Source organism: Salarias fasciatus, chromosome 3 (assembly GCF_902148845.1).
Source record: "Salarias fasciatus chromosome 3, fSalaFa1.1, whole genome shotgun sequence".
In the NCBI taxonomy this organism is placed as follows: Eukaryota; Metazoa; Chordata; class Actinopteri; order Blenniiformes; family Blenniidae; genus Salarias; species Salarias fasciatus.
The window spans coordinates 2,478,624-2,501,822 of NC_043747.1; the positions used below are offsets into that span (position 1 = coordinate 2,478,624).

At 51.6% G+C, this 23,199-nt stretch overlaps 3 non-coding genes across 3 annotated transcripts; 1 reads left to right on the forward strand and 2 right to left on the reverse strand.

Moving 5' to 3' along the window:
- Positions 1-3,068: 3,068 nt before the first annotated feature.
- Positions 3,069-3,150, forward strand: trnas-uga (transfer RNA serine (anticodon UGA)). The gene has a single exon. It is a non-coding gene; the product is annotated as a tRNA-Ser (tRNA).
- Positions 3,151-3,777: 627 nt separating this feature from the next.
- On the reverse strand, positions 3,778-3,859 carry trnas-cga (transfer RNA serine (anticodon CGA)). The gene has a single exon. It is a non-coding gene; the product is annotated as a tRNA-Ser (tRNA).
- Positions 3,860-7,114: 3,255 nt separating this feature from the next.
- trnas-cga (transfer RNA serine (anticodon CGA)) lies at positions 7,115-7,196 on the reverse strand. Its single transcript has one exon. It is a non-coding gene; the product is annotated as a tRNA-Ser (tRNA).
- Between the last annotated feature and the right edge of the window lie 16,003 nt (positions 7,197-23,199).

The following is a 23,199-nucleotide window of genomic DNA, read 5'->3' on the forward strand; positions in this document are numbered from 1 at the left end:
CTCCAAATATTCAGACACCAGGTTCAGTTTGGTGAACCTCTCACAGACTGGAGTCAGTAAAGGCCCGTTCCAGGTTAGCATCAGTGACTGCTTCTGTTCATTCCTGATTGCACTGCTCGCTTTAGGGGAAACTCCACCCTGTGGCAGAAAGGAGGAACAGCAGCTCCATTTATACAGACAACTGGAACGTTCCATGAACCGCACCACTGCTATACAATATAACATGACTTATATCATGACGTACATATATATATATATATATATATATATATATATATATATATATATATATATATATGTTGGCTCAAAACAAACAACAGTCATATTTCTTATATTTGTGCGGAGAAAAACATTGGCATTAAAAACTTACCACTGCTCACGTAATGAGACGCGTACGGCCGTCTGTGGCTGTAAACTATGAGGAAATGGTCTGGTTTGTTCTCAGAGCCACAGTCTGGCTCCACCTGGGGGCTGCAGAGCTGGATCAATGTGGTTCAGGCTCTCACGGTGTGTTTCCACCGGACACGACGTGAATTTTTCGTGCGATGAGATTACATACAAAGTCAATGTAATGACATGACTGTCGCTCAATCTTGAGCGGCGGACGGCGAGCGACGATGCGGGGCGCGGCCGGCGGCGAGCGTTTCCAGTGAAAAATCCGCGCCCCGTCGACTTGCACTGCCAGTTGGCCCCGCCCACCGCTCGCCGCCCGAAGCCCGCCGCTTCACCGCCCCACGCTTGTTGCTGGAGTTGAAATTATTGAACTTTTCAAGCGAATTGGCGCCAGGACAGCCTATCAGCGTGGAGGTCTCCATGGACGTGCTGACGTAGGGCAGCAGGGCTCCGACCACGCAGAACAGTTGGCGTGATGCCAAGGCGAGTGGCGAGCTGTGTGCGCGTTCTCATTTGTCTGATGGAAACACGGCGTCGGCCTGAAGTAGCGCTGGAACCGGCCGTCGTCCAGGCGCAGACGTTCAATGAACGAGCCGTTCGTTTCAACGGCTCTTTAAAGTGAACGATGAGAGCCGGTTCACAGCTGTCTGAGAGCCGGTCCTATGTGCAAACTGTCCACACTTCCTTCACGTGTCTCCTGAGTGTCTCCTGAGTCCAGCTGTCTCCGCTGCTTTCGTGTGAACGACCAAGTTTCAGTTAGGGCTGAACGATTAATTGCATTTGCAATAATGTTGCGATATGATAAAACGCGATTTGCCAATCGCAACGTGCGCGATTGAAATGTGGTCACGTGACGCAAACGGAAGCGGTAACCTGAAATGCAGTCACCAAGAGATACAGTAGGTGGCGGTATGCACCTAAGTTGTTGGTCGCCACCCGCCATTGCTCCAAAGAAGAAGAAGAAGAAACAGAAGCGAGAGAAGCGCCGTGACGGATTCACCAACATCCGCTGCCCTTTGCTTTGCGCAGTGGCCTCTGGCTCCTCAGAAACTACTGAGACATTCGTCCCGAAGAGGAACAGCACATCAGTTGTGTGGGATTATTTCGGATTTAAAAAAAATGATGCAGCGCAGCGTCAAGTATTGAGCAGAGCGTGTCGTGCCACCATTGCCACAACGAGAGGGAACAACAAATTTGTTCCAACACTTGAAAAACTATCTGTGCCTCTTATGACGCCTGCAAAGCGAAAATGCCGAGCTCCAGTACCGTGACGCACTGGTTTGGTTTATTCTTTTGCCTAATGTAAAAGTGCATTTGTTTTTTATTTAAAACTTTATTCTGATTCTACAAAATATTTTCAAACTCAGTCAAATTCTCTGCTTCAGTTGTGTAAAATGTTCCTGCTTTGGGAGCAGTGAGATAGATAGATTCTTTTATATATATTTTTGTCAGTATGGTGGATTTTGCTCAGTTTTTACAAAGTGCTTGTTCTTATGTTTCTTGGAGCATTTAAATAAAAATCCCATTTATTTAAAGTTGTAAATCTTATAATTTTATAAAGAACATTTTACACTAAACAGGTTTCATGTTGTGTTGGTCATATATAAAACAAACATTTATGGCTTTTTTGGGGGAAAAAGAAGATAAAATAGTAAAATCGCATTTTAAATCGCAATCGCAATGTCAGGGAAAAAAATCGCAATTAGATTATTTTCTCAAATCGTTCAGTCCTAGTTTCAGTTTCCCGCAGCAGCTCCAGTCACCTGAACACAGCAGCTAACCAGAGGAGGAGGAGTGTGTAGAACCCAGAGAGGAGCCGGTGTTTTGGAAGAACTGGTTTCCCCGTTAACTGGCGACTGGGGTTCTTTCACGTCGCTTGTTGCTGATAGATGTTAAAAACCAGACAAAAAGCTGTTCAGACCTTTAATGAGTCTAATTTAAACATCTGCTGCCAGCAGCAGCAGCAGCAGCAGGAAGTGCTAAAGGAAGTCAGTCACCAGTTAACAAGGACACCAGTTCATCTGAAACACCGTACTCACCGCTTTATCAGAGGTTTTAGCAATGGAACACACACACACACACACACACACACACAGACGGACAGCCGGGTGAACACAGGACTGTGGGACAAACAGAAGAGTCCTGTCCTCTGCTGCTGAGCAGGAGACGTGATGAGGAGCTGTGATGTTTCTGCAGGATGTTCTGTGTTGCATATTTGTACCAGCGTGACGCGTCGCGGGAATGAATTCACACACCAGCGATAAAACTCATGTGTCCAGCACGGCGCTCTGTCATTTGGCACGTGAATGCAGTCGCGTTAAACGCGTCCGGTGGAAACACACCGTTAGAACTCTGCTTGGTACGACAATTCAAGCATCAACATTTTATTGGATATTCCTAATATTGTTTTTGCAGGTGGACTTTATGTGAACCAGGCCACATTCTGAGTGTTCCAGACCCGATCCTGAGTCCCGAGTGGTGAACTGTGGCGGATCCCAGGAACCGTTTTTAAAACATTTTCAGAGTCTCTGAGCAAAGGTGACACAGAAGCTGGACATACTATGACAGTTTAGTGTTTTCACTCTCAGTCTGGTGGAACATGGTTCATGAAGTCTGAGAGGTTCAAGCTTCCAGACCAGAAACAGGGATTCTGATCTATTTCCAGCCTCTGTGCAGCTGTGATGGCCGAGTGGTGAAGGCGTTGGATTTGAAATCCAACGGGGTTTCCCCACGCAGGTTCAGACCCTGCTCACAGCGGTCAGTGTGGCTCTAATGTTGTCCTCCAGAAACACAGCCAGAGCTGATGGTTCCTCCTTCATAGTAACACTCTGATGTCTCATAAAGCAGAATCAGCAAATCAGACAGGTGGTTGGATTTATTCCATACATATTGTTAATCAGTGGTTTATCAGCAGCAGTGGGTAGAGGGTGCCCAAGAACCATGACTAACAGAAAAAACCAGGTACCATGCTGCGTTTCCCTGGTGTAATGTCAGCCTGTCAGCTGCTCAGGAACCGAGATGCTGTGGGGAGGACGTTCTCCACAGGACAGCAGCAGGTCCTGGGACATGTTGACCTCTCTGAGACCTCAGGAAGTACAGGCATTAGTGTTGGTGCCCCGTGAGAGGTCCTGAGAAATGTCTGTTCCCAGAAACCTTAGGTCACTGACCTGCTCCACCAGCTCCCCTCGGATGAGAAGAGGGGGATCCTCTTGTTTCCTCAGAGTTGGATCACTGTGAAAAAGTTCCACATTCGGGGATGTTTCTGAAAAGTTCCACTTTCAGTCTCTACAAGCACTCTGTCTTGGGAGCTGATCGTCTCCTACCTGTTAGCATGATGCTAATAGAAGGTCTGCTCATGGCGAACATCTCCAGGAACCTCCCAGACGCTGTGAGCAGGGTTTGAACCTGCGTGGGGAAACCCCATTGGATTTCGAGTCCAACGCCTTCACCACTTGGCCATCACAGCTGCTTTTCCAGAAGGAAAAACAGTCCAAGAACAAGGAGAGACAGAGGAGAGCCTTCAGGGGGACGACTGGAACCAGACTGAACCGCCTGAGAGCAGACAGCAGAGCGGCGGTCAGGAGCAAACACTGAACACATGATCAGTCACTGATCAGCAGCTGATCTGGGTCCGTTTCACCGAGCAGCGTCAGTGAGAACTCTGCTGTGTGAACCTGAGAGGAGGGAAGCTCTGACACTTCAGCTTCATCCAGAGGGAGCTGAACCAGAGGGTGACCAGTAACTCTGACCCGTTAAACAGAGGGAGGGAGCTGAACCAGAGAGTCCACACCTGTCAGGAACATCTGCACCCATCTCTCCACCTGTCAGGAACATCTGCACCCATCTCTCCACCTGTCAGGAACATCTGCACCCGTCTCACCACCTGTCAGGAACATCTGCACCCATCTCTCCACCTGTCAGGAACATCTGCACCCATCTCTCCACCTGTCAGGAACATCTGCACCCATCTCTCCAGCTGTCAGGAACATCTGCACCCATCTCTCCACCTGTCAGGAACATCTGCACCCATCTCTCCACCTGTCAGGAACATCTGCACCCGTCTCTCCACCTGTCAGGAACATCTGCACCCATCTCTCCAGCTGTCAGGAACATCTGCACCCATCTCTCCAGACGGTTTAGAGATGAGTAGTTCGGTTCGGCTGTAGTAACACAGACAACAGCAGGTCTCTGAGGGAACTCTCTGGAAATGCTGACATCCAGGATGAGTGGCAGCTGCAGGACGCTGTTCCTACACGATCTGAGGATTGACTCTGGACTGCTGGTCAGGACTGACAGGACTGTTAACCCCCTACATGACATAGACCTATGGCAACAGATGCAGAAACTCTATCTACAGTCTGCAGTTAGAAATGAAGCTTGGTTGGCGTCTTGACTCATTATCACACAGCAACGTCTGAATAGTTTTGATTCATGTTTGTAATTTATTCTGTCCAGTCTTCATTTATTCCATTAATCATACATTCAGTTTTATTCTCAGTCTCACTTGTTACTGAAGTTCCAAAGGGAGGGAATCCACATTCTGACATCTTCAAACACTTTTTTCTAAAGTAATGCAATAGCTACTTTGCCTAGTAATTAGTTACTTTTAAAATGTCGTAACTCAGTTACTAAGGTACTTTTGAAGAAAAAAAAAGTGACTAGTAACTATAACTCATTACTTTTGAAGAGTACCTTGCCCAAGCCTGGAGATAAAGACACTCGATTTCAGTGTGATCAAGTCACTTCAGTGTCAGACATACGGACATTATGGAAGAGTGAGAGATGTGGACAGTTACATCAAAAAGTTTTTCTGCCAATAAAACTCCAAAACAACAGGATTGAAACAGGTTCTCTGATTCTCCACATTTGTTTTTGTTTGTTTGTTTTTTAGTCCGTCGTTTCTTCATTTCTGTAAACATGGCAAATTTCCAATAGTTTTGAAGGCCTCGCTGAGGGTCAAGCTGCGGTAACGCTCCTGGAGAGACGGTTGATGAGAGGAGCGGCGGGGAGCTGAGACTGACCGGGGCTCAGTGACTCCACCCACCGCTGAAGTGAGGCTTCAGACTGAGGTGGAGGTTCACCAGGTGGTGATGGGACAAACTATTAGTCCAATCTGCCTGGAATCAGTGAACTGAAGAGAACAGCAGACCGGAGTGAGCACTGGTTCACTCTTCAGGGAGGGAGAGCGTTGGATTTCAACGCCAACTCCTTCACCACTCGGCCATCACAGCTCCACAGAGAGGTGGAAATACATCACCATCCCTGTTCCTAGTCTGCATCCAGAGATTTGATTCCACCAAACTTTCCTCACCATGCTGAAGAACATCAACTCTGACGGTGGAGCTGGAGGTTTGTGCTCTGAGCCTCCTGCCTCCGTCTGTCTGCAGCAGTGGCGGCTGCTGGTCTTCCAAAGAGGGGAAGCTCATTTTCAGCAGACATTGTAATATGAGTCTGTTTATTTGTATGTAAATTCTATCAGCTTTCACGTCTTTTGTTGCCCTGTCAGAGTTCGACAGATCCCCAAAGCCCAGTCTGACCAGACAACACATCCCTGAGATGGTTTCATCAGAGGCGTGGCCAGCAGGACGTTCTGCTGGTGACAGCTCTTCAGTCAGCAGCTCACCTGGTCAGACCAGGACAGCTGCAGAGACCTGCTACTTTCCCCCACCTTTTGGCAGCAGCTCAGTCTCAGGAGTTGATCTGTCCTGCAGTTTAACACCACATTTCTCTTCGTAAGGAAGACTATCAAATGGCTTCACCAAAATCCAGTCCACAGCATTCTCACTGTCTGCTATTGTGTGCAGCTGGCGAGCAGCTGGAGCTGCTGGAGGCCAGAGCGCTGTGTGACGCCTGAGTGTGAGAGTGAGAGACGGGGTGAAGCTCCAGCTGCTGGTCCAGGACAGAAACCACAGAGTGACCTAAACCAGTCTCCAAACACAACGCTAGTCGTTTTTCACAAAGTCTCCGAGGATCAGTAAAGCCTCCGAATCACCTCAGAACAACAGAGTGGAAAACTTCAGAAGCGCTTTAGTGCATTTTTTTTAATTCAAGATCACTGATTTGCTCATTTCGCTGTCAATCAAGCTCCAGACAGATCATCCAATCAGCACGCAGAAGCCCGACGTCCAATGCCAGCCCACGGCGCCATAGACCCCCATTGACACCCGGGCGTCCGATCCAAGCATTATCCAATGAGCGTCCAGTTTCACTGCAGCGGAACAACCCACTCTAGCTTCTACATGGACGCTCAGCGTCCGGCTCTTTAAAGCGCCGCCGCTGCGAGGAGGAGTGAGAGAAAAGCCGAGTCAACTACCTGAGATAAGAAGCTGATTCTGAACAAAAGATGAAGGAGTTGTAGAGTATATTTACTCAATGAAATGTACACACAACAGTAAATACTAGACCACTGATTTTTTGATATTTTAGGGGAAGTTGAGCTTCCCTTGCAGTCTCAGAGCAGTCACCACTGGTCTACAGCTACCCCCTAACCACATCCTCAGTCCGTATCCCTCCAGGAGAGTGTCTGCCTGTCCTCTGTTCTGTCTCTTCACCCCAGCTGGAACAGCAGAACATCTCCTCCAGAGAGTGGACCGCAGTGATCCAGCACCCAAAGGGGAGAGCTCAGTCCCAGTGACTTCCAGGGTCAGGTCTGTGACAAGAGCTGAGTGTCTCCTGCCTGTTAGCATGATGCTAATAGAGAGTGTGTTCACTGGGAACATCTCCCTGTGAGCAGGGTTTGAACCTGCGTGGGGAAACCCCATTGGATTTCGAGTCCAACGCCTTCACCACTCGGCCATCACAGCTGCAGCTCCAGCTGGAACTCCATCACAGTTTGTTGTGCTGACTGATCTTGATCTTGGACCACGCCAGTGAAGAATTCTTGGTCATCAGTCTCTGCCTTGTTTGCATGCTGTACTAGATAGTAGCTTGTTTGCTTTCATGAATTGCACATTTTTGCATGATGATTGTTCCCATGACAGGCTTTGCACTTGGGCTGCACGATTTTGACAAAAAACCTAATTGCGATTCTTCTGACCAATAATGCGATTGCAATTCGATCTGCGATTTTCACATTTTATTCTTTCAAATGCAGAAAACAGTCAAAATTATGGTCGAAAAAAATTCTTGTTACTTTAACATGGTCTTGCTCAAGTTGACACATAAAATAACCTAATGTAAACTAAAGGCCTCCACACACTGCAGGATGATCGGGCTGAATTTTGCCCCGATCTTCTCCTCCCGATTGAAGCCGACAGGGTCCGACTGTCGGGAGTATGCAAATGAGTTCGGGTCCGATCTTCGTGTAGTGTGCGGTGTGTTCCGAGAGATTTTTTCTGGTCGGAGCCTCTCGGGAGGCGTCGGAAGGGGAGATCGTAGATGATGAACATGTTTGATATTTCTGATCGCAAATCCTGTAGTGTGTGGAGCTCCGAGAGGCGCCGATCAGCTCCGAGTAAAGCTGTCCACACCCTCGAAATAAAGCTTCCTGATTGGCTGAACAGCTCCGTCTCTGATTAAAAAAATCCACTCAGCTGTCAGAGCTGGATGATGAATATATGTCTGTGAAATATATTCACTATATATGACAGTGGAACAGAAGAGCCAGAGCTCTAAACTCAGCTGTACAGAAAGTGATGGTTAATCCTGTCGCTCCTGGATGAACTGGATCCTCCATTCAGATCCAAACTCTGATCTAATATCTGCATCTCCGCCAGTCCTGCAATAATCCCAATGTGTTAATTAATCTCCGTTATTAACCATCACGGAAGAACGGGGAAGAAAAAAATAATAATAAAAGAAAAAAAACTTTCCGCTGACTCCGTGCCTTCAGAGAGCGGACTATAATGAAACTTATCTAATCAAAGCTCAACGTGTTTTTATTCTGGTGTGAACTATCACATCTGTGGACATAAAGAATGATTTAATATATCTGGTGATTTAAAAAAGCAGCTTTTACTTGACACGGTCTGCTGATAACTTTATTCTACTGCTGCACTCGGGACTCAAAAGTAAAAAAAAAAAAACTAAAAAAACACACAAAAACAGATTAATAGGCTGAATTATTATTAAATTTGGAGGGTAAATTATAATAAAATGATCTGAAACTGTTTCCCTCTTCTGTACTGGAACATTACATTTTCTGACAAGGTGCTGACAGTCTGTGCTCCATGGGGGGGGGGGGGGGGGCGGGGGTCTGCACTGACGGAGCGATGCTGATGTGAATGAATGAACTGAGGGAATGAATGAGTTCTCCACTTATTATTGAAAGTGGAGGTGAATGTAAACACAGCAATGAAGGGAAACAGCACAAAGTCACGTTGAACGACGCGAGATTTGGAGGAGAGAGGAGCCGATTCTCGGCTGAAGAATCTGCTGGTGTGTGTTCTGCTCCACAGCGACACACACTAGAAGACCAGGAGAGGAAGATCGGGTGCGATCTGTCCTCTGTTGTCTTGTAGTGTGTGGTCTCTGAATCGGGGAAGATTGAAAAAATCCTGTAGTGTGTGGCGGGCTGAAATTGACAAAGCTTCAGGCAGCGGCAGCCATGACACCACCATGCGTGTCCGCATCACGTTTGGAAAAAAAAAAAAGAGTGCGTTGTTTTGATGAAATAACAAAATAATCAAAACCCAATGCTGTCGAAATTGGAATTCAATACTGGTCTTGCTTGCATGGTTCACAGAAAATTACTTAGACAACAGATTTCAACGTGAAATAAATGGAAATTAAAAACCAGAACCGCAAATAGGGACCACTGTGAAACCAACTTCAACTCGCAAAAAAAAAAGAACTCGCCAGCCTCTACAGATAAAGGGTTAAAAAAAAAAAAAAAATTAATCCTTGTTGCTGTAATATTCTTAGATCACAGTCAGTTTAGTCATCCTGCTCTGGGTCGTCTTCCCTCACAGCTCCATGTTTTCATGGAGAGAGAGAGAGCATCACATGCTGGATGAAGGCTGAGCTGTGGGGCGATCGGGGGAGAGAGAGAATAACCTACGACGTGTCGACGTTTCTGTAACGTGTAGCGGTGAGTCTTCAGGTGTTCGTACAAATTAGACGTGTTTCCTCTGATCTGGCTGCTGCACGGCGACACCATCTACATCTGGCTCCACGTCGCTTTTTTTCAAACTCAAAGTCCAAACAGCTGAACTACAGTTCTTTTTTAATACCAGCTGCTCCGCTCCCTCTCCTGCTGTCATCTTGGCCATTTTCACACCGTGAACGAGTCGCACTGAAAACGTTTTGCTCCTCGCGACACCGCAGAGCACACTGCAGGGTTTGTTGTTAGCAACCTGACGCTAGTCAGCTGCAGCGGTGCACTGCAGACATACTTGCTTCCTGTTGTCGTTTCTGATTGGCCGGTGGGCCGGAACAAGAGACTCGAACGTTTTGATTGGCGGATAGGTCTGTCACTCAAATGCCTGGAAAAGCCTCAGCCCTGCGCGGTTCGGTTACCGCAGGAGTTAAAACCTCAAATTAGATGAGGTGTGGGTTAATCGTGCAGCCCGAGTATGCACACGTGTCCATAAGCAGGACGCTTCCTCGGCTCATGTTTGTAGCCACAGTTTCCTTGATTCCTCATTTTTGCATTCTGAGCTGAGGCACCACTGTCTTTCTTTTAGTCATATTGCTGTTTTGGTTACTTTATGACACAAGACTTCATGATGTTGTAGGTTTCATCTGCTCCATTGTCCCTCTTGTTCCATTCAAAATCCTCGTTTTCTCTGATGCCATGTAATATACCAACCCAGTCTCACGGCAATTCGTGCTATGAGTCACGTTAATTAATCTATTGCATCGTGTCCGGGAGCACGACTTGCACAGTTTTTTCGTGTCCCACGTCACTCTTTTTAAACTAATACATTTCAATGAGAGTCGCCTGGCCACGCCCCCCTCGCGATTAAACGAGGCATAAACTGTTGTTTCTTTTATCCAGACACTCAAATAATATCCAGTTTTACTGTTTTATTGCCCTGTCCACGCTGAAGGTAACTTTAAAGATGTGTGCACCCACATAGCTGAACAGGAACATGCTGGAAACATCGCGATAGTATCCACTCAAATATAAAAGGGGAGAAAACAAATGATCCACTCTCTGTATGGTGGAAATACATATTGGCGATCTACGTGGTTACATTCTCAGTTCAAATGTGTTCAACAGTGAGCAAAGCGACATAACAAAGCGAGTTTGACCGGGGAGGAACGGACATGCAGCGCAGGAAGTAGCTACGACTGCTCACCGGCTGCAGACAGCTCAGCCGCGGGCAGCCGGTTCAGCTGCTCCGCTGCTCCCCTGCTCCCCTGCTCCGCTCGTCGCGGGCGACTGGGCTGTGCAGCCGCGCACCGGGCTCCCCGGTTGGGAGACTGAAGGACAAATTGAGTGATTCTGGTGACTGACAGGTTAGAAGAGGACAATGTGCCCGGAGCTTAATGTCGCTGTTCTGTGTGCACCGGCTAGCTTAGCTACAAGCACGCAGGCTCTGTTTGCTCACGTGACCGAACCGCAATGCATCATGGGAATTGTAGTGAACAGAGCCTGCGTGCTTGTAGCTAAGCAGTGTTGCCAGATTGGGCGGGTTCCCGCCCAATTGGGCTACTTTAAAAGTCATTGGGCTGGGAAAATCAGCCTTGGGCGGGAGCCCAAGTTCCGCGATAGCGGAATTTTTTACGGAAATCACGTCTGTCGGCTCTTCCACGGCTGGTGCAGAAACGCGACACGCCCCCCTCCACTGTGTACCGCGCTGAGACGACTGCAAGGCGGCAGATACAGAAAACCAGTAGTCTGCAGCAACCATTGCCATCCTCCACAGACAGTTACTTGAACGGCTCTTTTAAGTGAACAACGAGAGCCGGTTCACAGCTGTCTGAGAGCCGTTCCTTTGTGCAAATTGTCCACGCCTCCTTCACGTGTCTCCTGAGTCCCTCCTGAGTCCAGCTGTCACCGCTGCCTTCATGTGAACGACCGAGTTTCAGTTTTCCGCAGCTCGCTCCAGTCACCTGAACGCAGCAGCTGGCTAGCGGAGGAGGAGTGTCCAGAACCCGGAGCGGAGCCGGGGTTCTGGAAGAACTGGTTTCCCTGTTAATTGGCGAGTTCAACGTTCAAAGTAATAAAAAAGAAAAAGAAATGGAACTTTAGCCCGATTCTCCATGAAGGTAAGATAATTTCATTAGGATGTGCATGTGTGTGTGCGCGTGCGCGCGTGCGTGCATGTGAGAGCCGTGCTGTGCAGATGAGAGAGAGCAGCTGCTGGTTGTGAAATGCATTGTTTTTGCTTAATAATTTTATTGTGGCAACAGAGAGGTGTTACTTGCGTTGTCTTATACAGTTGTTTATCCTCGTTATGGTCACTATGTGAAGGTTTGTATGCTTAGGAAGTGTTTTCTGTTGTGTGTGTCATGTTTTGGCGCTATCTCATGGGTTTGGCCGAATTGGGCTGGTTTTTATAAAAATGGACGGGTTTTCAGCCGTGCTTGGGCTGGAAACTGCCATGAGGATCTGGCAACACTGTAGCTAAGCTAGCCGGTGCACACAGAACGGTGACATTAAGCTCCGGGCACATTGTCCTCTTCTAACCTGTCAGTCACCAGAATCACTCAATTTGTCCTTCAGTCTCCCAACCGGGGAGCCCGGTGCGCGGCTGCACAGCCCAGTCGCCCGGACGCGACGAGCGGAGCAGGGGAGCAGGGGAGCAGCGGAGCAGCTGAACCGGCTGCCCGCGACTGAGCTGTCTGCAGTCGGTGAGCAGTCGTAGCTACTTCCTGCGCTGCATGTCCGTTCCTCCCCGGTCAAACTCGCTTTGTTATGTCACTTTGCTCACTGTTGAACACATTTGAACTGAGAATGTAACCACGTAGATCGCCAATATGTATTTCCACCATACAGAGAGTGGATCATTTGTTTTCTCCCCTTTTATATTTGAGTGGATACTATCGCGATGTTTCCAGCATGTTCCTGTTCAGCTATGTGGGTGCACACCAGTGGTGGGCCGTCAGGGCCTGCAAAGCCTTCTCTGCTGGCCTAAAAATGATCTGAATTACAGACTGATGTAAATTATATTTTGTCCTTAAATAATTAATAAATGATTCCAGACGGTATGTTCCAGTTCCTTTCATAGTTTTCCCGTGGTTGCGCTGCTTCCAGACATGTTTTTTTTCATATTAAATCATTTAACCAATCAGATTTCAGGCATCATCTGTTGCTAGGGTCAAAGAAATCTGCCCGAGGCCTTCGCTATCCGTTCCTGATGGCGCAGTGAAGTAAAGTGAAGCGTCAAACAGACAGTTGCTTCAACCAATCAGATTTCGAGTTGGCGACTCAGCGCCTTCCAGCTTCTAACAACAGCAGATCCAGGCCCTCTGATTTACATTCACCAAGAGATACAGTAGGGGGCGCTATGCACCTAAGTTGTTGGTCGCCTACCTCAATTATTCCAAAGAAGAAGAAGAAGAAGAAGAAGAAGAAGAAGAAGAGGAAGACCTGAAGAGAAATAAAACTTACCCAGAAATCCCACAGGGCAGCTGGACTTTCAGCCCTGGCTTTATGGAACTGAAACGCACCGATAATCTATATGACAGAGCAGTTGAACTCTTTTTGAGGAAGGAAAGGAGGACGGATTTTGTTTTCAAATAATCGGGATTTTGGTGAGTAAAATGTTCCTCTTTTCCTAAATAATATTTCTGTTTTATTAAGTTGTTGATGCTCATTGTATGTGCACAGATGTAGTAGGAGACTTGTGCTCTTCAGCAAAGGCTTTTATTCTGGCTGCACAAGTATCTATCTGCTGTGCAACAACTCTTTATGTGCATATCTGCATAATAAGATTTTTTTTTGTAGACAAAATAGTTACTGAGAGGTGGATTGGTTCAGGCGGATCTGTTCTGAAGGCCTTAGTGTGAAATGCACGGTCCGCCACTGGTGCACACATCTTTAAAGTTACCTTCAGCGTGGACAGGGCAATAAAACAGTAAAACTGGATATTATTTGAGTGTCTGGATAAAAGAAACAACAGTTTATGCCTCGTTTAATCGCGAGGGGGGCGTGGCCAGGCGACTCTCATTGAAATGTATTAGTTTAAAAAGAGTGACGTGGGACACGAAAAAACTGTGCAAGTCGTGCTCCCGGACACGATGCAATAGATTAATTAACGTGACTCATAGCACGAATTGCCGTGAGACTGGGTTGCAACATCAGTGGTGACGATTTGATTCATTAGCTGCCTTTAGCACACATTTCATGTTTTCTGGAACGTTAGAACAGTGATGTGTTTTAATAAGAAGTGACGTCGCGCTGATGTTTTCTAACGTTATGTTTCAGAGCTTCACCCCATCGGAGCGGATTCTCTCTGCAGCAGAACATCTGCTCCCAGAGAGAGCAGTCTGTCTCCAACACATGTAGAAATGCTGACTGTCCCGGCTGTGGACAAGAGCCGTGTGTAGTTTGGGATTATGTAGAGTCAGAGTGGAATAAAGTTGTATACAGTTGAGCACTGAACACAAAATGCACTTTTGTTTTATTTGAGTCAGTGAGACGAAAACTTCAGTAATTCCGTAGTTACAGGAGCCTCCCTCATTGTTGCTCTGCTTGATGCTAAACACAAATTAAGAAAAAAAAAATTAATGTGAAGGATTTATTTTTGTGTTGTTTAGGCAAGTGCCTTTTCCTTATTTTACTCAAGTAGCTCAGTTGGTAGAGCGGGTCGTTTTATAACCGGAAGGTTGGCGGTTCGATCCCCGCTCCCGCAGGCGTAAAACTGTCGTTGTGTCCTTGGGCAAGACACTTCACCCACCTTGCCTGGTATGAAAGTTGTGAGAGTGAATGGTTGGTGGTGGTGGGAGGGGCCGATGGCGCAGATTGGCAGCCTCGCTTCCGTCAGTCTGCCCCCCCCAGGGCAGCTGTGGTAAAGCAGCAGCTTACCACCACCCAGTATGGAGAGAATGAAGAATGTAAAGTGTCTTTGAGTGTCCTGAAAAGCGCTATATAAAACCAATGTATTTGCAATTTATGCCCTTAAATAAATGTTCAATGAACTCTCATCTGAATTGTCTTTATTTTTAGTCAGCAATATACCTTAAACACTTAAAGCTGAAATCTGAAAGGCTGAAAGAGCAGCTTCACGGTGGTGCGATAAACTATGTTCTACATTTAATTTATATATGATGCAATTAGTCGACTAATCGAAAAAATAATCAGTGATTAGTCGACTACCAAAATAATCATTTGTGGCAGCCCTACCACGAAGGATTGTTGTATGGGTTGGTGTCCACTCCGAGCCGTCCGGTTCCACTCTCTTCACAGCGTTTGCCCACTTTCTCCGACAATCGGGGTTCATGGGAAAAATATGGAAAGGCACTTTATCCTCCCTCCTTGTGTTGTGGTTGGACAGCAGAGTCCATTCTGCTGACAGACAGATGAGGAAATGAAATGATCAACTCCCATGAAACTAGGGGGGATGTTTTCTTCACCTGGATATAAATGACGAAGAATATAGTGAATATTTGGTAGAGAGACAATAAAAATCACCCTGCCTTATTGTTTATTAATCACAGGATCAGCATACTGGAATGAAAAACCCTGGAAAAGTGTGTGTTGTGCCTGAAGAGCAGATGCAGGAGCTGCAAGGCAACAAAAGGAGGAGGTTGAAGTAACTGAGGACTGCAGCTCTTCCCTGCTTCAGCACAGCTGATTGTAATGAGGCTCGTTATCTGACTTCCTGCTGAACCCGGTCATGAACCTCCATGACCTCCAGGTGTGTTGAAGCAGGGCTGCGGCCCTCCAGGACCTGGGTTTGACGCCCCTGCATCAGTGTATGTGCTAATTATCAAGGTCAAATTATAGGATGCTTCTTCAGCGGGCCAGAAGACCCTGGAACTGGAAGCAGCTCCGGAACTGAAACAAGTGTCCAGGAGGATGGAAGCGTTGAGTGGACATGCAGTGACGACAACCCCGTCTCTTCCTGAAGCTGATCAGCTCCTGGACAGCTGGCCTTCGCCTGTCTGCGCTGCACAGCTTGATTCTGCTTTTCTGTGGAAGAATGAAAATGTTGAATGAGACATCAGAAGCACAACACCCAACACAGTGCTGTGTGTACAGATTTCATATGTACCTCGTCTTAATCCATTTTAGGAGGTGTCCTCCATCATGGGTGCCCAGCCCTGTTCCTGGAGAGTCCCTGTCCCGCTTGTTTGAGCTCTCTCCCTGCTTCGGCATACCTGAACCCCATGGTCCTGTCCTGAGGCGCCAACGAAGCCCAGTGATGAACCAGTCAATACGAGTAGGCTGACTAGAGCAGGGAGAGTTCAGACAGGCGGGACAGGGACTCTGCAGGAACAGGGTTCAGCATCCCTGGACATGCAGATCACTGTTTCAATGCCAGATCTTTTATTTTTCTTTTTTAATGAATGATTTTCTGTTTGTGTTTTTTCTTAACCTGCGGGTCCTCCAGACACACCGTAGCTCTCAACCTGCTGCAGAAGCCTGATTGGAAGCAAGGACTGTGTTGCTGAGTGGAACAGCAGCCACAGTCACCGCCCAAAGGGTCGTGCTGTGGATCCGGAGAATGGTGTCCATGAAGTTCCTGGACTCACTGAGACACTGCTCTCTGGAGAAGGTATTCCTATAGGTTCTTTTTTTGTTTTGATGGGGGGAGGGGGGGGGGGGGGGGGGCGGATTCTGCAGTTGTATTTATGTTTAGCACTCTGAAGTATTCCAAAATGTTATAGTTGTTGATGTGCTCTCATTTAATTTTGGTTACGTGACCCTGGTTAGCGGATTGCCCACAGGTCCATCCATCCATCCATTTTTCATTCCAATCGTGTGGAATTCATCCATTCTGACCTCTGCTCTGGAACCGTGACTCATTCCACATATCGACATGAGAACGGAGTAAAGTGGTGTTTATAGTTTTCTTTGTATCTTTTGTGGTGAAATGTCTAATAAAAATAATTATTTCTGCATTTAAATGGAAAAGCGAGTTTCATTTTGAGCAGAAGATCATCTGAAGAAGCCTTTTCTAAACAGCAGAGTTATGACTGTGACCTTTTCCTCGAGCAGGATGCCAGACTATATTCAGAGTTTCCTGCAGAAACAACTGCACTGAATTAATCTTGGACCGTCTGATGATCGTTTTATTTCATCTGAAGCTAATAAATCTCGCCTCACAACAAGATGTAATGGCGTGGATCTGAAGTAGGGTCACTGAAAAGAAATGTACTAATAATAGCAGTGACATGTGATTTGTGTTTGTTTTGTTAACTCGACTTGATAGTTTCTCTCTGAAACCAGAGCTGAAGTGACGCTTTTCTCTGGGCTGACTGCAGAGAGTCTGGTGTGAAGCCAGGATCCAGAACCAGGGAACCCTGTGCCAACAGGGTGGACCCGCACGCCCGTCAGGAGCTGGGAGGATGAGGAGAGGGGTGGGAGGATGAAGACAGGACCAGATCTCTCAGAGCGCCAGTGTGGTTCATGTTCAGACGTCTGCGTAAAGCGCGCACGAATCCGCCGGATTTTACGCAACAAACAATTAAAACGCGCGGGACAGAAAGCACCACTGGCCGCTACAAGACAGGAAATAACATGTTCTGATTCTGAGAGGATTTTTGTCCCTGGAGAGGACAGTGGACGTGTGGCGCCAACATGTTCCCGCGGTTCTACTTCGTAAGTGCTTAGCCCGCCTATGGGCTTCGCTAGTGGCACACCTCCAATCTCTGTCCAATCCACTGAGACTATACAAAGCTCGACGCACCAATCCCCCGCACGCGATGGCGCAGCGCCACGCCCCACACCGAGGGTACATAACCTCGGATGGCGCTAAGCAAACCCTTCTTCTTTCTCAGCATCTCCATGAGACTTAGAAGCCTCTTTCTACGGATCAAGATTCGACTTGAATGGATTCGCTGGCCCGGGACCAGTCGCCATCGGGCGTCGGGCCGTTCTTCTGCCGCTCCTGCAGCATTCCGCTCATCGTGCAGGACTGTCACGAGCTCTGCTTCCTCTGCCTTGGCTGGCAGCATCACCGCCAGCGGACCTCCTGCCCGGCCTGCCTCGCGCTGCCACTCGAAGAGAGCCAGCGGCGAGCAGCCTTCATGGGCGCAACCTCCCCGGCTCCTGCCGGTGAGGACGACGCCGAGGAGACCGCCGCCGCCGCCTGCGACTGGGCCGAGATCCGCGGCAGCGTCAGCAGCAGCAGCAGCAGCAGCGTGTCTGTGTCACGGAGTTCGGCTCGGTTCGACTCCGCCTCCACCGCATCCCGTCTCCCCCGTGAGCCTGTGGAGCACCTCGCGGGGCTCTTCACTTCAGCCGCCGAGCGCACCGGCCTCGCGCTGCCGCCGCAGCCTCCCGAGCCGGTGCAGCGTGATTTTGCACTCGGGCTGGCAACCCGGTCACGGGCTCGGTCCCGGACTGTGGTCCTATGTCCCGCCGTGCCGCCGTTTCAAGCTGACGTGCAGCGGGACTGGGGTACGCCACTTGCCGCCAAGGGTACGGTGAAGGGCTACCGAGAGTATTCTTGTGTGGAGGGCTGGCCGCCGGTCTCCGGAGTGCCTGCCATTGAGGACTCCGTTCGGCTGTGCCTCCTCCCCCGATCCTCCGCCTGGCCCGGCGGAAAGCCCGTGCTGCCGTCGGAAAGGGACAGGCGCATGGCGAGCTTCCTGGATCGTGGCTACGCTAGCGGCAACCTGACGTTCGCTCTAGCCAATAACATGACCTTCCTCCTGGGCTCTGTGGACAAGATCTGCCACGAGAAGTCCCAGCTTTCCCCCGAAGACATCGTGGAAGTCCAAAATACGGCCGAAGTCCTGATGCGCATGTGCAGAGCCATCGCCGTCAGTGGAGGCCGCGTCATGGCCAACGCACAGCTCGCCATGAGGCACCTGTGGCTTGGTCTGTCTTCTTTATCTGAGCGGGACCAGCGGGGCGTCCTGGGACTCCCCCTGTCCACCTCTTCTCTTTTTGGGCCCGATATACAGGTGATCATCGAGCGCCTGGAGGCAGCAGCACGAGGCTCGCAGCAGCTCGCCCCGCACCTCCAGCCCCGCCGTGAGCCGCCGCCGCTCCGCGGACCAGCGGCGTCCCGCTCCTTGGAGCACCTCGGCACCTGGACAGACCGGACCGTCTTTCCGCCGATCCTCCCGGGGCGCCGATCAGCCCAGACGGTCCCGCGCTCCCGAGACACGGAGCGCCCCGTCCGCTCGACCCGCACCTGCCAGCAAACATGCAAATAAAGGCCGTCAGGCCCGTTACATCTTCCAAAGAGCAGCAGTCCCTCCTCTCCCCCGTGTTAGCATGATCGAAAAGTGCAAAACCCGGCTGGGCCCTTCTCCCTCCCTCCTCCCGCTCCGCGATAAGGCGGCTGAGGATGGCGAGCGGAATGCGCACGGAACCGCCTCTTCACCGGCGCTTTCTTCGCGCTCTGGCCGCAATGCGGCTGCGGACGCGGGGCATAGCAGCGCGCTGGAGCCGCTAGCTTTCCCGCTGTGTGCGTCACGCAAGCGGTGCGCTGCTGATGTCTTTTCAGCGCCCCGCAAACGCTTCAGGCTGCACTCTCCACCGGCTTCGGCTCGAGTGAGCATTTCGAAGCGTCAGAGCGACGGCTCCGGCCCGGCCCGGATCCCCGCCGTGGGGTAACCCGTTACCGGCCGCACCCATAGCGTTCTCAGCAGCGTTTGTCCGCCGACCTCCGCTCGTGTTAGCATGACGAGGCGTCAGAGCGGCGGTGCCGTTACGCCCCGGGCTGCCGATGTGCAGCGCCCCAGCCCCGGCGCCACTCATGCCGCTCCCAGCGGAGTTTCTCCGCCGAGCGGCGGACTCACGCCGGCCCGGGTGTCCGCCGTAAAGCGCCCCGATCCCGGCCTTATTGGTGTTGCTCCCGGCAGCGCTCCCTCGGCTTCCCCGTGTGTTGTCACAGCGGAGCCTCGGAGCAGCGCAGCTCTGCCGTCCCGGGCTCCCGCTATTGAGCGTCCCGGCTCCGGCTTCAGCATCACGGCCAGCGATCCGGAAGGCTCCGACATCAGCACCGAGGACAGCGACCCGGAAAACTCCGGGATCGCGCTGCCTCTGCTCGGGTTGTCCCCAGCAAAGCGCCGGTCCGCGGCCCCCTGGCGGCCGCCCGCTCTCATTCAGGGGACGCCTGCTCCACAGCCCTTTCGCCGGGGGCCTCCGTCTCCCGAGGACGGGAGGACGGGTGGGCCGTCCCCGCTGGCCATGGTACAGCCACTCACGCTCCGGTTTCACACGTGGCGTGTTATGTTGGGACCGCTTTCTCCCTGGCTGTCCAGGACACTGAGAAACGGTTATGCCCTGCAGTTCGCCTGTCGTCCGCCTCTCTTCAACGGCATCCTTCGTACGCGGCTCGCATGCCCTGCGGGGACGGCCGCTCTCGAGGCAGAAGTAGCCTCACTCCTCCGCCGGGGTGCGGTCACGGAGCTGACCGCGACAGAGGCGAACTCGGGTTTTTATTCCCCCTACTTCTTGGTCCCCTAGAAAAGCGGGGGTGTAAGACCCATTCTGGACCTGAGGGTCCTCAACTCTCACATAGCCACCAGGAGGTTCCGCATGCTGACGGTCAAACACCTCCTGGAGAGCATTCGACCTGGGGACTGGATGACTTCGATCGACCTGATGGACGCCTACTTCCACATCCCCATTCTCAGAAGGCACAGAGCCTTCCTCCGCTTTGCCGTGGGGACCAGGTATTTTCAATACAACCGGCTCCCCTTCGGCTACTCTCTCGCCCCTCGCACCTTTACCAAGTGTGTCGAAGCAGCGTTGGAGCCCCTCCGTCGTCATGGTCTGAGGATCCTCACTTACATCGACGACTGGCTCATACTGGCGTCCTCTCATCAGGATACTGTGCTGCACACGACCCAGGTCCTGCACCACATCGAGCTCCTGGGGTTCATGGTGAACCGACACAAGAGCGCGCTCACCCCAGCTCAGAGCATGGCTTATCTGGGGTTGGAGCTGGACTCGCTCTCTATGACTGCCCGCCTCTCCGAGGAGAGACAGACCTCCCTTCTCTCGACCCTGAGGTCTGCAGTGACCACACCCCTGGTCGGGGTTCATCTGATCAGGACCGTCCTGGGTTTAATGGCCGCGGCCCACCCAGTGGTCCGGCTGGGCCTTCTACACATGCGCAGGCTGCAACGGTGGTTTGCACACCTCCGCTGCGTGGGGAAGTGGGACGGATGCAAACGGTTCCCGATCCCGCCCCAAGCACGCCAGGATCTCCTTTATTGGATGGATCCTGCTCTCCTAATGCAAGGAGTTCCCCTGGGCTGCGTGTCGCATCACGTCGAAGTGTTCACCGATGCGTCTCTCGCGGGATGGGGAAGCACCCTAGACCACCACGTGGTGGGCGGTGCTTGAGATTTGACTCCCACTCACATCAATGTGCTGGAAATGACGGCGGTGCAGAGGGTCCTGCTCCATTTCCAAGCCAGGCTGAAGGACAGCCATGTGCTCATCAGGACGGACAACACTACGGTGGTCGCGTACCTGAACAGGCAGGGGGGGACCCGGTCTCCCCCTCTTCATCGCATAGCGGCGGAGATCCTCCGGTGGGCGGACCGGCACCTCGCGTCTCTCAGGGCGCGTCACGTGCCCGGAGTCCTCAACGTCGGTGCAGACAAAATGTCCCAGGGAGGCCCACTCCACGACGAGTGGGGCCTGTCCCCGTGGGTCGCAGCCCGACTCTGGCGCAGGTTCGGATGCCCAGTGGCAGACCTTTTCGCCAGTGCAGAGAACGCACAGTGCCCACTCTGGTTCTCGCTCAGGTCGTCAGACGCCCCCCCCTCTAGGGGTAGACGCCTTCGCACACAGGAGCTGGCCGTCGGGCATCCTGTACGCGTTCCCTCCAGTCCACCTCTTGACCCCGCTGCTGCGCAGGGTGAGGTTGCACAATCTTCACGTGATCGTGGTGGCTCCGGACACCCCGAGTGCGCGGTGGTTCCCGGACCTGGTTCAGTTGGCAGTCGGGGACCCGTGGCCGATTCCCGACGGGCCCGACGCACTGCAGCAGGCAGGAGGCGCCCTTCGGTCCCGCCCCTTCCTGGGCGGGAGGCTCCTGCCTTGGAGGCTGAGCGGGTGAGGCTGGTGGAACTAGACCTCCCCCCAGCGGTGGTGTCCACCATCCAGAGTGCCAGGGCCCCCTCTACTGTCAAGGCCTACAGGTCTCGGTGGAAGCTCTTCACGTCGTGGTGCTCGGAGAGGGGCTTGGACCCGGTCTCCTGCACCATTGGTGAAGTTTTGGAGTTCCTCCAGGCCCTGCTGGACAGCGGTCGCGCTGCATCCACCCTGGCGGTGTTTGCATCGGCCATCACAGCGGGCCACGGCGGTTTCGGCCGCTTTTCTGCACGCAGCCACCCGCTTGTGAAGCGGTTTCTGCGCGGGCGTGTCGGTTGCGACCGCCCCCCCAGGCATGTGGTCTCTCCATGGGACCTCCATGTGGTGTTGGAGGGCCTTAAGGGACCTCCTTTCGAGCCTTTGGAGCAGGCGGAGGACCGCTTTCTCTCCTTTAAGGCCGCCATCTTGTTGGCGCTAGCATCCGCCAAGAGAGTTGGGGATCTCTGCGCATTGTCAGTCCACCCATCCTGCATGTTGTTCAGCCAGGATGGGGGACTCGTGCACCTCTGGCCTAACCCGGCCTTTCATCCCAAGGTGATCACTTCGGACTTCCGGTCGCGAGTGATCCGGATCAGGACGCTTGACTCCATGCCTGGTTCGTCTGGGGACGACCCATGCCTGCGGTCACTGTGCCCGGTCAGGACTCTGCGTCTTTATGTCCAGCGCACAGCTGGCTTTCGCACCACGGACCAGCTGTTTGTGAGGTTTGGAGCCCGGGGGCGTGGTTCCCCGCTGACCTCTCAGCGTCTCGCCCACTGGGTGGGGGCCACTATTGCAGCTGCCTACGAGGCACAGAATCTCTCACCACCAGCAGTGATTCGTGCTCATTCCACACGACGTGTGGCTGCCTCTGCGGCCCTGTGCAGAGGGGTCACGGTGAGTGACATCTGCCAGGCTGCCTCCTGGGCCTCTGCGTCCACCTTCGTGCGTTCGTATCTGTTGGATATGTGCACTGACTCTGTGGCCATGTCGGTTTTCGGCGAGAACAGGAGTTCGGTCGTCTAACCGTTTCGGTCCTTTTGGCCTGGCTGCCGCGTCCCGGGTGGGCTCGCGGACCAGGGGTTCCCCGCCTGCCGCTCGGCTCTGCCGCGGTCTGCGGATGTTGTTTACGGTGTTGCAGGGGCAGGAGTTCTGCCGCTTGCCGTTTTTGGGTTCGCTGCTGCTCCCCGTGCGTGGAACGCGGGCCAGGGGTCCCCCCCTTCACCGCCTGCCGCTGTGGTTTCCCGGCCGGCGTGTGTGTGTGTGTCGCTGTGGCGATGCTTTGTACGTCGTGGGCCGCACTACGTCGCTAGGTGCCTGCCTCGTCCTTCGGGAGTTCTACGGCCGTTCTGGACGTACGGTTTGTTTACTTCCGTCTTACGCACCAATCCCGTCAGCAGGCCAGCTGGGAGTACATTCATCGACCTACGGCCTTCGCCTTGGTGAGTACCACTAGCGAAGCCCGTAGGCGGGCTAAGCACTTACGAAGTAGAATTAGTAGTTACTGGATGTAACTCCAGTTCTACGAGTAAGTGCGTGCCCGCCTACCTGCTGGCCCAGCTGTCTGCTTCCCTTGTTTTTGCTACGTCAGAAGAAGGGTTTGCTTAGCGCCATCCGAGGTTATGTACCCTCGGTGTGGGGCGTGGCGCTGCGCCATCGCGTGCGGGGGATTGGTGCGTCGAGCTTTGTATAGTCTCAGTGGATTGGAC